The following is a 16,904-nucleotide window of genomic DNA, read 5'->3' as shown; positions in this document are numbered from 1 at the left end:
CAACCCGCGCTCTGTCCAAGGGGAAAAGCGCCGCGATGGGGAGCGGGCCCATTTGGACAGAAGGTCACTTCTGTGTCTTGGAATGTGTCTCTAGTCTGTTTGGAGTAGACCCGTTGAAATGGACGGGGCTGCTCCAGGCTGCTGATGGGAGGAACCCAGCTGGGATTTTTAACGGCAGGGACGTGGCACCTTTCGCGTGCCGCTCCTCACGAGATTCTCCAGCCCGGTCCCAAACACTTCACTTTCGGGTGGCTTTGCCTGCTTGGGCCTGGCGTCCATGGGGAACGACGGGGAGTTACTGGCAAGTGAGGCCCGCCCGCTCCTTTCGAGGAGGCTTACTGCTCAGTGTCCCCCGGGACCGAGACTGCGAGCAAGTCACTCAGTTCAAAGGAAACGTGTCCTCTTGCAAGAGGCGGCCGTGTCCGTGCCGGTAAAATAGAGGAGCCATTTGGCCAGAAAGAAATCCAGCCGCCTCCAGAAGCCCAAGCCCGTCTACTTCGCGATAACATGGGTCCTTACAAGGCAGACTCGAAAAAGGATCTCCCCCCCCATGAAGCGTCTTCTAATGTCTCCTCCGAAAGAGTTCGCACGGGGGCGGGGGGGGGGTTAGCGTGGACTCTCTGAGCACCCCGCGCCCCTGCCGGTTCTCTGGAGGCAATTGGGCTGTGAAGGGACATTCAGCAACATTAATTCACACGGAGGCCCAGCTCCACGGCTCTGGATGGCGTTTGCACGGGACCATTCCAGCCTCGAATGCAGTCGAGTGAGCGCTGCAGCTCAACGGCCGTTCCCGGGGCTCGGTTGGCTGAAAAACATTCCCTGGGTCCCCTCTAAGTAAGAATACCCCTCATTCCACCCCACTGATTCCACTGGAGGCGCGCGCAAGGCCGCAATCCCAGGCGAGTGAATTTAGGAGAGCAGGCGCGCTGAAGCCGAAGGCCACGTTCTGCAGAGCAAACACGCGCTCGCCGCAGCTCGTGGGTATGAGGCGACTTTCGGGCTACAATCCTCTCCCCGCTTGCCCAGGAACAAGCCCCTTTAATTCAGTGGGCCCGACGTCTGAGCATGCTTGGGCGCTGCGTGGTCAAGGGCTCAACCATGGTCGGATCACGCCCCGTTTGTGTTCCTGCGACACGCAGTTCATGCAGGGAGACATTGGCTAATCTTGGGCGGCGGGAGGGGAGGGAACCCTAATCCTACCCCTCGGCTCTGAAGGCGATCTCACGGCTTCCCGGACTTCGCCGCCCTCTCGTGAGGACGAGCGGGCGCTCTGTCGGGTGCGGGGGGAGCGAGCCCGGGCCGGGCGCTCGGGGAAGCCTGGCGTCTGGGCGGAGAGGCGGGCGGCAGGCCGCGGCGGTCCCTGTCTCCGCTGGGCCCGGGCTGCCTCCGTCCTCCCTTCCGCCAGGCTGGAGTGATGTCAGATGTGATCGCTCTGCTTGGGTGGTAATAAGACCCCGCCGAGGAGCCCTCGCAAAGCAGCCTCACTTCTTTCAACAGCCCCTGATGGTAATTACAGTAATCGAAGCTGCCAGATATCTTTAAGCAATTACGAGGCGCGCACGAGGGGGGGGGGAGCCTCCCGGGACGCCCCGTCGGGGGATGCTGCAAACGGTTTCCCAGCGCAGCCCGAGTCCCGCGGGCCTTTCGCGCTAGACTCCTGGGACCTTTAAACAGGGGTTAATCAGCGAACTGGTGACCTCGTGTCAACTGAACGGGGTCCCGCGCTCGCCCGGCCTGGCCCGGCCTGGCGGGCATCCTTCGGCTGGCTCCAAATGTTTCCGAGGACAACAAGCCCAGTGGCCGGGGCGGCCTTAATGGGCCGAGAGACGGGCCCTCCCCTCCCGCACTCCAAATGCCAGGGAAGGGGAGGGGAGGGGAGGGGCCGAAAGCCCCCGAAGTGGGCCAAGGTTTAGCGCTAGCCGACTGGCTGACGGCGGGGGCGCAGGCGTCCTGCCGAAGGTGGGAGCCTTCCTCGGGGGGCGTCGATCGAGTTCCCGGTTCTCCTTGGCATCCGTGGGACTTGAAGGCCGTCTTCTGCAGCCACTTGTCTCCGGGCCCCAATGATCGTGTGTTTATTATATTGTGGATTTCCATGCCTAGCGTTTAAGCTTGTGGAGGTGGCAGCGAAGGGAGGCGTGCAGGCGCGAATCCGATGTCACTACGAACTGTCCCGTGGGTGGGGGCCCGCGTCGGGCTGAAACAGCGGGCGTACTCAGCCGGCATGATCTAGAAGGCTGTGGCGCTAATCTTACGCGCACTTGCCCGGGAGTCAGGGATTCGATGGGATTTGGTTCTGAGGAGCCACGTGTAGGATTGGACTGTGTATCTCTTTCAAAATGGAGCAGACGGATTTGCTTATTTCTCAGTGTAGGCAAGTGAGGGATCCAGTCTGGATGGGGCAGATCAACAGGTGCGAATGGGATCTAAGTGATCCAGAATCTGAGTCCTATAAGTAGGGCTGACAATCCCAGAGACCATTAATGCAACCACTGCAAAGGAGTCAATGGACTTATATCAGTTTCGTGTTTATTGCATGCAAAGAATAATATGTAACTTAATATGTGGGGTCATACTGAAGATTTAACTTCACTGATATGTCAGTCAACTGTGCACCCATAATCAGTGAGGTACTACAAATGTGTGTTTTCCATTATATTAATTATATATATTCACTGCTAGAATATTGTGTCATTTATAATATCTCCAGTGTATCCCTAGTGCATATTTACTTGGAAGTGGGAAATCAGAGACTGGTTCCAAACTAAATATGTATAGTTCTACAATCTGAATCCTAAATATGTTTATGTGCATGCTCCTAGAAACTTGCTGGGACTTATTTCAGATGAAATAACTGAAGAAGTTCCAGGTACAAGTGCGTCCTTCCACTTGCTCTGGGGTAAAGGCTGCAATCCTATACATACATACTTCAGAGAAGGCTCTACTGAAAATTATGAAGTTTACTTTAGAGAAGACATGTACAGAATTTCACCAAAAGCTCTTTAAAGTAAATGGGGCTTCTCCGACCTTAAGTGGCCTGTGGACTAAAATTAACCATTTAAAATACATCTACAGTTTTTTAAATATTTTATCAACCCAGTTGGGGCTCGAGAAATTATGTACCAGGTTGCCATAACAAACCATTTTAGTTTTCTAAAATGTTGGTGGCTCAGAGTATTCCCCTTTCGCGTCTTCAAATTCTTTTAAAACTAAGTGTTATGTTAAACCATTTGGCCCCAGGACCAACGGGAACCCAAGTGTTACAGCCTTTGCCGGGGAGGGAACACTTCCACAAATACTTGGCAGCAAGCTCGTTTATTGATCTTCCAATGACTGTATTTACAGCACCAACCTGTGTGTGCTCAGAAGTCAATCATGTGGCTTTCAGAAGGACTTAACTTTTCGTTAAGCTTGGTTAGAGGAGTTCAGACATCGAATCGCAGCCCTGGATAGCTCCAGTCTTTTGGCTGCTACAACCTTGCCTCTGGCTTGCCATCCTTTCGGGAAGGAGCTTTCAAACCCTAGGGAAGCGCTGAATCCTGAAGCTCAGTCCTTTGCCTCCCCCACTCGTTCAGTTCGGAAGTAAATCCCCACAGCTCGCGCTCACTTACTCCCGAGTAAGCCGTGCAAAGGCTCGCACCGGCCTTGGAGGCAGCAATCGAAGTGCAGCGGGACCTCGAGCAGCGGCGCGGGGTGAACCTTTGCAGTCGCTTTGGGGCAGGAAGTCGAGAGGGACGGGGCGGCGTGCGCTCGCTCGCTCGCTCTGCGGAGGGCAGGGGCAGGGGCGGGCTCGCTCCCGAGTAGCCCAGGGCCAAAAAGCGCCCCTGGGATTTGCATGCGCAAAGCTGTGCGGTTCGCCCAGCCGCGAGAGGTTACTGACATCCAACACCAGGGGCTGGCACCGTGGCATGTCCCGTTTCTTTGCCTTTTCCTCCCCTCGAGTGCGGAAACTTTAGCGAAGGCGACTGCAGGACGGGGGTCGGGGGCTGGGAGAGACGGCCGGCGAGGAGCGGGCGTGTGTGTGTGTGTGTGTGTGTGTCGGGGGGAGGCGGGGGGGTGCGTGTGTGTGTGTGTGGGGAGTCGAGTGCTCTCCCTGGGGGCCATTGTGTGCAATCCGAATTCCCATGCTACTCTTTTTGACGGGTCACTGGTGACCCAACAGGCAGGTGGCAAGGAGGGCGTGCAATTACATAGCTCGAAAAGCCAAGCCTGGCTCTGGCGACTCACTTTCCCGGAGATCGCCTACCCCTCAGCCACCCCCGACAGGCACGCACACCCCAGGCAAACTTTACTTCTCAGCCCGATGGAGAATCCCCAAACGCTCTCCCTGGGCCGGACCTCTTGCCTGCTGCTTCACTTCACTCCCAGCGCCCTAACCTAATCCTCCTTCCTCCCGTCGGGGCTGCATACAGCAGCTGTCGAGCTTCATTTAGCAGAGGAGCTGGCTGCTGGCAGCTTGCGCTGATTGGAGGCAGACAAACGACTTTTCAATGGGGGAAAATCATTAAGTTAACACTTTATCTAATGTCTCTATTGTCTGCCGGGGAGGCATTGTTTTAGAGCCCCCCCCCACCCGGGAAACCAGGGATGAAAGCATCTCTCTCTCTCTCTCTCTCTCTCTCTCTCTCTCTCTCTCTCTCTCTGCTTCCCTCAATTCTCCAGAGAGCGGAAGAATCTGCTCGGAATTCAACTCCCCCTCCAACACACACACGCACTCTTGTTCCTCCGAGCCTACTCTTTGTAGTAGGCGAAAGGTCTACTGGGGAGGATGAGACTTTAAGATGGCCTTGGCAGCAGTGAGTTTTCTTTTGGGAGCGGTCCTCTCCTAGAATCTGTATCAGCTCAGTTTAAAATGAAGAGGAAGAAATTGTAGGGAAAATCTTACACCTAAATCTTCCAACCTCCTGGAATTCTCTGCAGTTTTCTTCCAAGCCAGCGAACTGGGTTACGGCTCCACCAAGGCTGCACTCACAGGTTCGCTTACCTGGGAGTAAGTAGGCCTTCACCTGCGAGTTTGTTCTCAATTGCATACAGTGCAAGTCTTACTTAAAGTATACCTGTTGAGGTGATTGGGACTTAAACTAGACTAACCATGGAAACGATTGTCTGTAAAACTAGAATCCTGTGATAACTAACCTAGAAGTTAGCCTCACCAAACACAGGGCGTCTTACTTTTAGGTACAAACACACTGGATCCGGCTCTATTAACTTACAGCCTCAAGCGCACTCACTTCGGAGTGTCGGCCTATCCGACTGCAGCCCTAACACTGAGTTCGGCTTACTCCCAAGTAATATGCACAGGAGTGAGTACACAGTGGTGGCTCACGGCCGCGCCCCCTGCACATGTAACGCAAACGAGGCGACAGGAGGCGCTTCCCGGCAGTTTTGTCAGAGTAGGATTCCACTTCGGGGGACTTAAATCCCGTTGAAAATCCGTCCTTCCAGTACTTAGGATGGAGATTAAAGGCTGCAGCCCCGCTCCCTGGACGCGCTGACTTGCAAGAAAGTGCCAGGCGAAGCAACGTGGCTCGCCTCCGACCTCGCCAGTGCATTTCCAGGCTGCGCCCGTCCGGCAAGGATGGCTTCGCCCCACGCAACGAAAGCGAAACTACGCAGGAGCGGCCCGACCGCTTGGGGTCACGCTCACCTGGCGGTAGCAAGCGGAACCCTGCAGCAGCCCCCCCCCCCCAGCGGGGCGCCCGCCAGGAGTTTTGCACGACGGTCCGCGGCACCCCTACAACGGACACGTTGCCTGGGGCTGACGGGAGCCGAGATCCGAAACAGCCGGCGGGCATGTTGCAGTCAGCGCGGGTTTTAGCATTACATCGTGGGAAGGGAACAGAACAGGGGAATCCGGCCTGTGGGAAGCGAAGAAGTCGTTTTTTACAACCGTGGGAAAGCACAACTTGCCACCAAGCGGAGGTGTTTCTTCCCGCGGATTTCCTACCGAGAAGTGCTCCGATCCTGAAGCCGCGGCTTGGCGGCAAGCGCGGGTCGGCGTCTGGAGGGAGGGAGGGAGGGAGGGCCGGGGCCGCGGTCTCCCCGCGCAGGAGGGGCTGCCGCCCGCCCGGGAGAGCCGCGCTCCTCGGCCCAGGCCTCGTGGGGCACGGGCCGTCCCGGCGCAGCGGCGCCCCGCTCCCGCCGCCCGCTCCTGCGGGGCCTGCCACCTGCGGGAGGCGGAGGCGAACGACCCTGAGCTGGGAGCCTGGAGGGCCTAAGTGGCGGCCGAGCTTCCAGTGGCCGGGACGGCGTTGCGTCCTGCATTACGGATCCTGTACTGCGGGAGGGCGAGCTGGTCCTTCCACCTGGCGAGGCTTTTATGTTTGCTCAGAAGGAAAGCACAGAGCTCATTTGGGCTTCTCCTACCAACAGCTCAACCCTTCGCATGTTTACTCAAAAGTAAGCCCAGTTAGGTTCACAGGCCATATCACCCACGTGTGTTGAGGTCTGCAGCCTAAAGTTGCAATCCTGTACACATTTACCTGGGAGTAAGTCCGGTTGGATACAACAGGCTTTACTTCACACAGACGAGATGACACTGTTAAGTAAGTGTAACCATTTAGCCTTAGCGGAAGCTATCTTCCACTAAAGTTGCTGAACCTTTCTTCCTGCTGGGGCTGAAAGTTTAATGCTGGAGTCCTAAAGCAGTGTGGACCACAGGACTGGACTGAGACTGGGGCGATCCAGGTTCCAGCCATGATCTCACTGGGCATCCTGGGGCCCGTTGTGGACTCTCAGCCTGTGAAGTTGCTGGAGGATAAACTGGAGCAGGGGAGGACTGCTCAAGATGCTCTGAATTCCTTGCAAGAGAAGGCAGGGTGGGGCACACTGTCCCGCAGTGATAATAAGCAAACGCACTCTTTACTGAGTGGGTGACCTTGGGCCTGTCATTATCTTTCAGCCTACGCTACCTCACAGGGCTGTTGGGAGGATAATGCCGAGGAGAATAAACCATGTACGGTGTACCTGTTAGAGCTTCTGGAAGTAAAGGTGGCAGATTCATGTAACCAATATGCTAAATCACTGCATGTTTACTCAGTCATGTGAGTTGAAACGATCATTTCCTACACAGGTTGAAATCCTATGTACACTTATGCAGGAGTCAGTCTCAGTGAAATTGCTAAGAATTAATTTTGAGCAGGCTGCACAGGTGGTTAGGACTTTCCTCCTTCAGCAGGACCATCTGCTGTTACACCTGCAGCATTTTTGGATGTCTTAGCTTGGTCGAAAACAACAGCTCCTAAAATGAACTTGTTGCGGGGAATAACAGCTGTTCTGGAAGGTGTAGTAGCGGGGGATATATGGTATCAGCACAGCCTTCGACTAAATGACTTTTCAGGATACTTTCAATTCTGCAGTTCTATCACCACCACCACCACTATTCACCCAGTTCTGATGCCCTTCGCTTTCTAACGACCAGATTGCTTACCCGCTTCATTCTCTTTCTTTCTCCTACCTTTACTTTCAGGCCGAATTTTAGACATCCCATGTAAAGTGTGTGGCGACCGCAGCTCTGGCAAGCACTATGGGGTTTATGCCTGCGATGGATGCTCAGGGTTTTTCAAACGAAGCATCAGAAGGAATAGGACTTACGTCTGCAAATCTGGAAACCAGGTACCAGATGCCACAGCACCGTCTCCTACATTCTATTTGATCCCCCAAAATGCAAGTGCTTGATGTATTTGCACTGATTATTCAACCTCTGGAATTGTGTCTACTGTGTGGGTAAGCCATGAGGTGCGTTTCCAAAGGCACAGTGCCGTGGTGTGGTGTCATGGTGGGGACACACACTTCACCCTGCCATGCTTACAGTGAAGTAGGCTTCTTCGCTTCACAGCCTGCTGTTTTCAAACAGAAAGGCAGACTCGGGATCCTCGGAAGCTCATGATGCCTCCAAGATAAACTCTGGAGGTAAGGAAGGATGTTATGCATTTTCATTCCATGGAAGAAAGGAGTTCCAAATCTTTCCTGAAGTCTTAGCATCTGATCCAACCAATGCCTTTCTACATTAAGGCTGCCTTTCTACATACACTTACTTGGACATAAGCCCCATGATGGGATTTGGAGCTCAAGCCTATGCATTTTGTTTCAGAAGAAAATCTGACATAGTCCAATGGGGCTTACTCCAGAGTAAGTGTCCGCTGGATGTTAGCCATACTTTCAGAGAAACATGGCAAGGATTGAGGGGCACATCTGTAATCTTAAACCTAGCAGGTAATAAAGCATCTGGCCTTACTCCTGAGTAAAATCTTGCACTGATTAACAAATCAAGATCAACTGGAGATAATTTCAGTGCATGTGTCAATTCTCCCATTGAAATCCATGGAACTGAAAAGCACTTGACTTTTGCTGGATCCAGCTTTTCACGTCTTTAATATCACATTGAGGTGCCAGGAACCTGTGAGTTGCAATAGATTCATTAATGACTTGCGGTGCTCAGCAGGCTCTTTGTTGGACAGCATGAAGATGGAAGGCACACTGAGTTCAGTGGGAGTCGTTACCTCTGCAATAAATGTACATGGCAGGCAATGCATTGCAGTAGCCTTCACACTGACAGCAGGGAGACTTGGAAAAAATGGTTAGGGTCAAGATGCCAGCAAGGGAAAAAAAGCATCCCCCTATTTGGAAACTGGCTTGGTGGTGGCTGGGACTGATGAATGAGGTGGTAGAATGACGTAATTGAGTATGCAGCTCATGGGCATTGTAATACTGAGCACAGGGACTTCTTTCCAAACACTTTTTCTGAATGCTTCGAATATCAGCCAGCCTCTGCATTTGTGCATGCTGCCCCACCTCACCAGGATTCTTCTCTGGAGGTGGAGAGTGAGGGGATCATGCTGAGGCTGGTCAAGGCGCTTGGGTGCCAATGGCAGCTGGCTGGGCATCTGGGCTGCAGGATATTGCAGTCCAAGGTTGGGCAGCTTGCTTCAAAAAGGACAGGAGAGTGCATCTCTCCGCCTCTCCTCTTGTCAGGCAGTGCATGAGACAGCAAAGCAGATGCTGGGAGGATACTCACTGTACATCTTTCCTAAAGTAATGCCTCATCTGGCACTCTATGCCACCCTGTACCATTCTATATGCACCACTCGCCAGTCTCATTTCAGCGTATAAGCAGCACGTGTCATTTCTGGGGGATTGTGGTTCTTTGCCTGTACACCCAGGAAGGACTTGGGCCCTCTAAGCCAGCACTGGGGAACCTCCTTCAGGCAGAGGGCCCCATTCAGTGGCAGAGAAGCTCTCAGGGGCTGTATTTCCTTGGTGGGCAGGTCTGAAGGCAAAAGGGCTATGACCAAATGTGCAACCGAAACAACATATTTTAATTTAAAACTCTCGCTGCCATTAACGAAGTTTTAGGAGAAGCATTTTAGAATGGGGTGTGATAAAAACAAACCAAAACAAAAGTTGGGGATCTACCAAACAAGGGCATTTGAAGAAAAAGAGGGTGAGGACAGGAGAAGGGGTCAGGGCCAGCTGGGCCTGAGGTTTCCCACTCCCAATCTAGACCATGCAGTCCTGTGTGGAAGGTCTCAGTGGTCCTCCGGGGAAGTTCCAACTTCTCGAGTGGGGCCAACCAGCTGCAGTGGAGAAATGGAGTAATAGCTGCCTTGCCGAGAGATGTGGCACAACGCTGGAATGGCGAAAGGAAACGGAACCCCAGCCCCAACCCCCTCTCCCTCCAGAATCCTTTGCTTCTTGTAGTGCCAAGTCTTCCTCTCTCTGCTGTGCATCTCCATGACCAATTTCTCTGGCCTGCTCAAACGCTTGCATCCTAGTCCTCTCTCGTACGGCTCAACCATGGCAATGGAATCTCCCTTTCAGAAAGCACCAGTTGCTGTGGGTTTGGAAGAAGGATGCTGTTGCCATCATGCCTGCTTGGTAGCAGATGCATTTCACAAGTGGAAAAAAGAAGCAAGAAAAGCAGATATTACCCCCATATTTTTTATACTTCCCCAGGTACCCCCCCCCAAATATGGTATTATCCTATAACTTCTACCTTTGCCTTTTCATTTTGTCTGCGCACATTACATTTTCCTCCCACCCATCCTGCAAAGAAAGTTACTGTGCTTCTGTACTTTTTAATAGTTTTGCACTGGAAGGAACTCTGGAACCTGCAGCTTTTCTCACCACCCTTCTTGTTGAGAAGCACCTGTAGCAATTCCCTCTTGTACTCTTTTGCTTAACATATAGGAGCTCTCCTTTTCCTTGCCATCCAGTTCCCCTTCCTCATTGCTCCTGCTCCAGCTCCTAAACAACTAGAGAGAGAAAAGAGAAATTTGAGAATAGGTGTTTAATATTCTCTCCCACAGTAAATTTCTCTCTCACACACATGTGCACGCACATAGTCCCCAATAATAGCAATAACAATATCAAACATTTGGACAGTTATTTAATTTCTCTGTCTCCCAGCCACAGTATGTTCATACTGTTCTCCAGCTTAAATTTAGAGATGATGGGGTTATGATGAATGGTGGTAATTATTTGAAGGATGATTTGATTTGGAGAGAAATATGCATAGAACTGGAGTAAATTAACTGAAGAGGAACTATTGATTTGAGGTGATCAAAGGGTGGGGAGAAAATCAATGGAAAAAGGCATTTGTGGTGATTTGGACTGAAAATTACTTGTACTGCCTTCTGTACACATTTACATAAATTCGAATAGCCATATAGGGCACCATATTTGCTTTCTTTTGGTTTGAACCCTTCTGCAGAATGTTGGCATACTTCATTATTCTCAGGTCAGGAACTTGCTCATGAGCTTTTCTGTCCTAGCAACTCCCCTGGGTACCCCTCAGACTGTGGGTGAGGAATCACATTCCTTGAACTTGCCCATATTTAAAAGAAAAACAAAATCCTTCCCAGTGGCAGTTCACTATAGCAGGCAGTGCATTCCTTGAGTTTTACAGGCAGAGATTTTTTTTAATTGCAGGGGAATGTTACAAGTGAGACATCTTCATCTAGTCTTTATAGGACATCTTACTTCCTGAGGTTAAAGTTTCTTTCTACCATCCAGTTCTGCTGCCTCTGCAGACCAGTCCCAAGAGGATCTTTTGTCTGCTTCTAAAGTTGTATTTCTACCTCACCTCCATCCCTGTGCACACATCCTAAAACTGCTGCTTAGTCCTCAGATGACTGGAAAACCCATGGCAGTAAATGGAAGCTCCTTCATGTTAGGCTTGCGCTGGGGCTGCAATCTTGCTTTGAACAAAACATACACTTACTCCTGCTTTCCTTCACAAGAGATGATTGTTTTCATCTAAATGCACCACTGTAGCATTATTGTGGTGCTGTTTCTTTTTAGATCTCCATCCAGGCACCCATGCAAAAAATGAGAGCTGCAGATTTTGAGCTCCTCCTCTTTTCCTCTCCCAGGACAGCTAATTAGGCGTTGTACAAAGGAAATTCTTTGGAAATCAGTGGAAGGATTAGAAATGGGTGCTGCAGGAAGGCGGGCAGGGCAGGGCAGGGCATTGTGTGTGCATGGGGGGCACTGCAAGAAAGGCAAATGCCAAAGGTATGATAAGGCCAATTACTTTAAAGTTTTGGACTGCAACTATCAGTCCAAGCCCACTTTCCTAGGAGTAAGCCTCATTGCATGTCACATTATCTGGAGTTAATGAGGACAATCTTCCCCATACCAAGCTCCTCCACATTTCAATTTCTACCAGCCACCCCTGCCCACACCCTCACCCCAAATTGCTCCCTGAGAAAAAGAATCAGTGACTGCAAACTGATCGATCAATGCAAGCCTACAGTGGCTATGCATGGTAGGCAGAAAATTCCAGCTATTGGAAACAAAATGGAAATTACTTCTGAGTAAAATCACACAAGTTTTACATCCTAAGGCAGTCTTCCCCTTTTTTCAGTCTTCTGAAAACCTTCCAGATCTTTTGGATTAGAACTCTTATCAGACCCATATAGTATAGCCTAGCAGCCAGGGCTAATGGGAGTTGTAGTCCAAAATGTCTGGGAGATACCACATTAGGAAAGGTGGCCAGCAAAGATCAGTTAGGTAGAGTCCACTAGTGCCAGAGGCCCAGTTCTCCGGGAGGTCATCTGCCCCATCGATTTGCAGTTCTTGAGTAACATTTGTAGTTGACTCACCTAGGCATGGATTCTGAACCTTTTCCTGGATCTTACCCTGGACCTATAGAGCTACCCAAATTGCTGTTATCTGCCTTAATACAGGCCTGCTTGAAATCAGTAGCCTTACCATAGGATGCTTTCTAAGAGAAGACTAATAGGAAGCTCTTAAACTAGAGGCGAAACTACCACCTTTGCTGCACAACCTGTTCACTGTTTTCATTAAGTCTGGAGTTCAAAATTGCCTAATAACACTGCTGTCAACCCACTTCATAGACTGAATCTACAGAGGCCTGCCTGGCCAATTGTTCCTGAACAATTTGTTTGTGCGTCCTGGACCTCTCTAGGCAACAAGGCCCTGACAAGAAGACGAGCAGGTGCTTGGCTGTTCATATGAACAACTGGAGGGCCAGAGACTTTCCACATCTGTTCTGTCCTCCAAGTTGAGCCAGACCACTTAACCAGGGAGAAATTAGAAGTGTTTTTACTTGCAAAAAGGATTTCAAGGCACAGTAGTGTCTGAATTTGAGCCAAGGTAATGTTTGAGCATATATAGCTTGTCCTGGTGCCTCAGAATGAGTATGTCTGCAGTTCCTTGGTTCTGCCGTCATCTTTGTGACACGCATCTGCTTTTTGCATGATACATAGAGCTAGCTTCTCATACATATATAGCTACTATTATTATTCATTACATTTCTTATCATCAGGGGTTTGCACTAGGCTAGAGAAAGGTGAATTAATGTTGGGACAGAGGATAGGGATTTCTTTCTCTCTTTCTTCAAAATCCAAAAGGTCTTGTTGCACCTTATCACAATTTTACTGAAGAATAATAAGCTTCCTGGAATAGGATTCCAGTGTACAAAAACTTACTTTGACAGATGTTGCTTTTCATATAAATGGAGAAAAATGACACTCGCTCAAATAAAAGTACAGGGGCCCTGATGATCCCTGATTGTCTGGGTTAGCTGGCTTTTTGTCCCCATGTACATCCCCTCCCGTCACCTGCCACCCCCTCCCCACCCTGACTATGTACCTTGTCTGGGATGCACCATTTGCTGCTTTGCCCCAGGCCTCAAAATGTTTGGGGAGGCAGCCCTGGACAGGGATATAGAGACCTTTGGGCAGGAAAAGTAGCTGAGACAGTACAGGAAATTGCATAGGGTAGAGAAACAATGTGGGGCACAGAGGAACCTGTGGATTGGGAAATGTGTTTAGGAGTACATCAAAAACATGTACAGTCAGAAATCAGCCATACAGAGTTCAATGCAATTTATTCTCAGTTAAGTTCAGGATTGGAGTCTAATCCTTAGTAAACATACAACCTGCTGAAGAAAGTTCTAATATATTATCTAGAGATAAACCTGAGGATTGATATCTTGGGTAATTTAAAAAACTACCAGGACTGAAGTTAGCCATGCTGGTCTATGATAAATAGTGATAATGATAATTTTAAAAATCCAATCTACAATAGGGTAATAACTTGATTAGGAATTCTGTTTTGCCATAACAATGGTATCCATCTATGCATTTCGATACGTTAAAAGTCTTATGATCCCGAGGTTCCCAGAAACTTGATATTGTAATTTTTTCAGCGTATACCCCATCCCTGGCTGCTGTAAATGCTTGGCTGTGGGTAAGCCCCACTGAATTCAGTATATCCAAGTAGACTTGTATGTGCTTGCACCAGAAACACATTTAGCTTCCTCTCTGACTCGCTTGGTCACTCAGCAAAAAGCCCATCTGAACACAGTCTTCCTGTTAACATTCACAGATTTGAGCTGTAAGTCGTATTGCTTTGAGTGAAAGTTCAAAGTAACATTCCTTATTCCTTTCTCCCCTCTTACTTCCTCTCTTACTCGCACTACCTCTGCACATCTCTCCCACTTGAAACATATATGAGAAAAGAAGAAATTTATGCTACAATCCTATATGGTAACCCAGTTGGACTCAATGGGGCTTACTTCTGACTAGATAGGTAAGATATTATATTAAGCAAGTAAAGCATTTCCCAGCATATAGATGGAGTGATGCGGAAACCTCAGCTGCTGAAGTTCTGGTTGGCATGCATGTATTACAGGCTCAGGAATCCCGGCAGAAAATAAGTTGCTAAGCCTACTTTGAAGTAAATTGGAAATGTTTATTTATGGGGACGTTAACCCAGCTCAAAATGAATGGAACTTAACAGTTCCCTGCCCAAGTATTTTGGAGAGTTATGATATCTACAAAGTCATACACATATCTACTAAGTTCAAAGGGCTTACCCCCATCTGAGTATAGGATTGCAGGATGCCTAGGTATGCCTAAACTCACTGATTTCAGCTGTTTTTGGCTTTCATTGAACTGCAAGAAGGCACATCCAGGACTGAGCTAGTAAGTGATTAAAGTTGCTAATCTGTACTTGCTTACTTGGAAATAAATCCCATTGAACACAATGAGGTTTTCTTCAGAGTACTGATGTGCATTGAAAAGCTGCAGTCCTCAGTGCCAGGGAGTAAACCCCATTAAACTCAGTGGGATAATATTGAGTATGTTTCATTGAATTCAGTGTAATATATTGTTGCGTAACATCCATATAAGTGGGCTGCACATATCTTTTATTGAACGAAGTAATCCAATGATTAAGTTATTCAAATAAAGTATCTCAAGTGGGATATTTTAAAGGTGGGATTTTAGGGTGGTATCCAATGTTACTGCTACTGCAAATAGACCATAGAAGTGAATGAAACTTGGTCATATTAATTTCTGCATGTTCACTCTATTAAGGATTAACAATGGATGCTATTATGCTGCAGTCCTGTACACACTGAGATAAAATCCAATTTAACTCAGTGAGGCTTCTGAGCAGATGTGCACAAACTTGCTCTTACTGATAGACTTTCTTTTGATGTCCGTTTGCGAGGAATTGCTGTCACAACTGCTTGAAAGGCCTAGACAGGCATGGCGTTGTTTGCATTTAATTCACTTTAGGGAGGGGGGCAGTTTTGATTAAATCGCCTTGCATGGAGAAAGAAGGGGCTGATGCTCCTTGACTTATCGAAAGAGTTTTTCTTACAGTTTAACAGTGAAATAAAAAGCTAGACCGTTTCTCCTTTCTGGTCCTCATGCCCAGTTGATGAATTTTGGAAGGGAATTCAAGGCAAAGGGAAGCCCCCATTGCCTAGCAATGCAATCCTATACATGTCTGCTCAGAAATTAGTCCTATTGAAATCATAGGTGTGCATTCCAGAATAAGAAAGCATGTATAGGATTGCAGCCTCTATCTCTTGCACTAAAATGGGATTTAGCAGTGCCTAAATTGGAGTGGAACTTGCCCGGATTATGCCTCACCTCCCTCAGAGTTCCAGGCTGCAAATTCAGCCAATGCCATATTCTACACCAAGTCCTAATTACAGTTGCGGTGCAATGCTGCAACTACTTTTAGTGGGAAAGTGGGATATAGATACAATAAAAAGTCTTCATTGAATTAAGTCTTGCTGAGTTCAACACAGCTTATTTCTGCATAAATATTGGCTTGCACACACAACGGTCTCGGACTATTCTGTCCTTGTAGTCGATTTCAGTTTGGCCACGTGCCCTGTGTCCTTGCTAGTGGAATCCGCTAGGCAGGGCTGGAAGCCTGCAGCCCGCCGGGTTGTTGCTGGACTGCAGTTCCCATGACTCCCAGTCAGCAAGGGAGGGATGAGGGATGCTGGGGACTGTAGCAGACCAGTATCTGTAAGCAGACCTGCTCTGGAGGAATTTCATGACAGAGCTGGCGGGTCATGTTTTTTCGAAGCCAGGCCGCCTGCCGTAGCCCCCCCCCCCCGCCCGCACCTTCCGTCAGAGCCAGATGCGCTGACTTTTACAAAGCAAAAAGCACGCTGCACATGCTCCGAGGGAGTACCCTCTGTCTTAGTCTGCACTTAAGCTTTGAGGGCAAAACCTTGAGTCTGAGCCAACTGGTCGGCCACTGGGGCAAAGCAGGATGCGGACGGGACGGGGGCGCGGGGAGTGCTTGCCTTTGACCTGGGAAGGGCCTCGCGTGAGGACGAGTCGCCCGGGCGGAGCGCTTGGCCGCTGGTCCCGGAGCGAGTCCCGCGGAGCAACAGCCACTTCCCTTGCAACTCCCCGCCCGTGGCAGCGCTGCTTTCCCGGCGGCCCCGCGGCTGCGCCCGCTCCTTTGCAAGCGCAGCTCCTGCGCAGCCGAGGCAGGCGGCGAGGGAAGCCCGCCTGGGCGTCCGGAAGGGGGAGGCGACTGCAGCGAAGGGGCGGTGGCAGGGGGCCTCCTGCGTGTCCTTCAGAGGTGGTTGGGGTACAATTCCCACCAGCCCCAGCCAGCTTTGCTCAGCTCCAGCCCTCCTAGTGATGCAGCGTAACAATATCGGGAGATACACATATTCCTGTCTCTGCTTTCGCCGAAGCTATGCTGGCGGGGAGACTCAAGGCGTGGTAGTCCAACTGGAGGAACTCCGGCTGCTTAAGTTAAGTACACGAGTTAAGTACGCGGAGTATTCTCCTAATTTTCCTAAAATTCGACAACTATCTTGGCAAGGAAGGGCTGCCTCTAAGCAACAGGAACAGTTTCCCACTAAGAGGAAATCTTCAAACATAGACTTTTCGTCATGTTAGTTTTAAAAGCTGAAATATTTCCTTTCTCTTTTCTCAACAGTGTTCCAGGCATGACTCTTAAAAGCTCAATGTTAGAGTTGCACTCAGATCCTCACTGATGCCTTTGGGCCAGTCACAGACTCCCAGGGTTGTTCTTGTGAGGATAAGATTGATTTGAGCCCATATAAATTTGCAGTGAATTATGCCGTTGAACTTGCAAAGTCAGTCTTGAAAGTC

This window comes from Varanus komodoensis, unplaced genomic scaffold (genome assembly GCF_004798865.1).
Source record: "Varanus komodoensis strain SLA01 unplaced genomic scaffold, ASM479886v1 scaffold1, whole genome shotgun sequence".
NCBI classification, from domain to species: domain Eukaryota; kingdom Metazoa; phylum Chordata; class Lepidosauria; order Squamata; family Varanidae; genus Varanus; species Varanus komodoensis.
Note: the sequence above shows the minus strand (reverse complement) of the source record.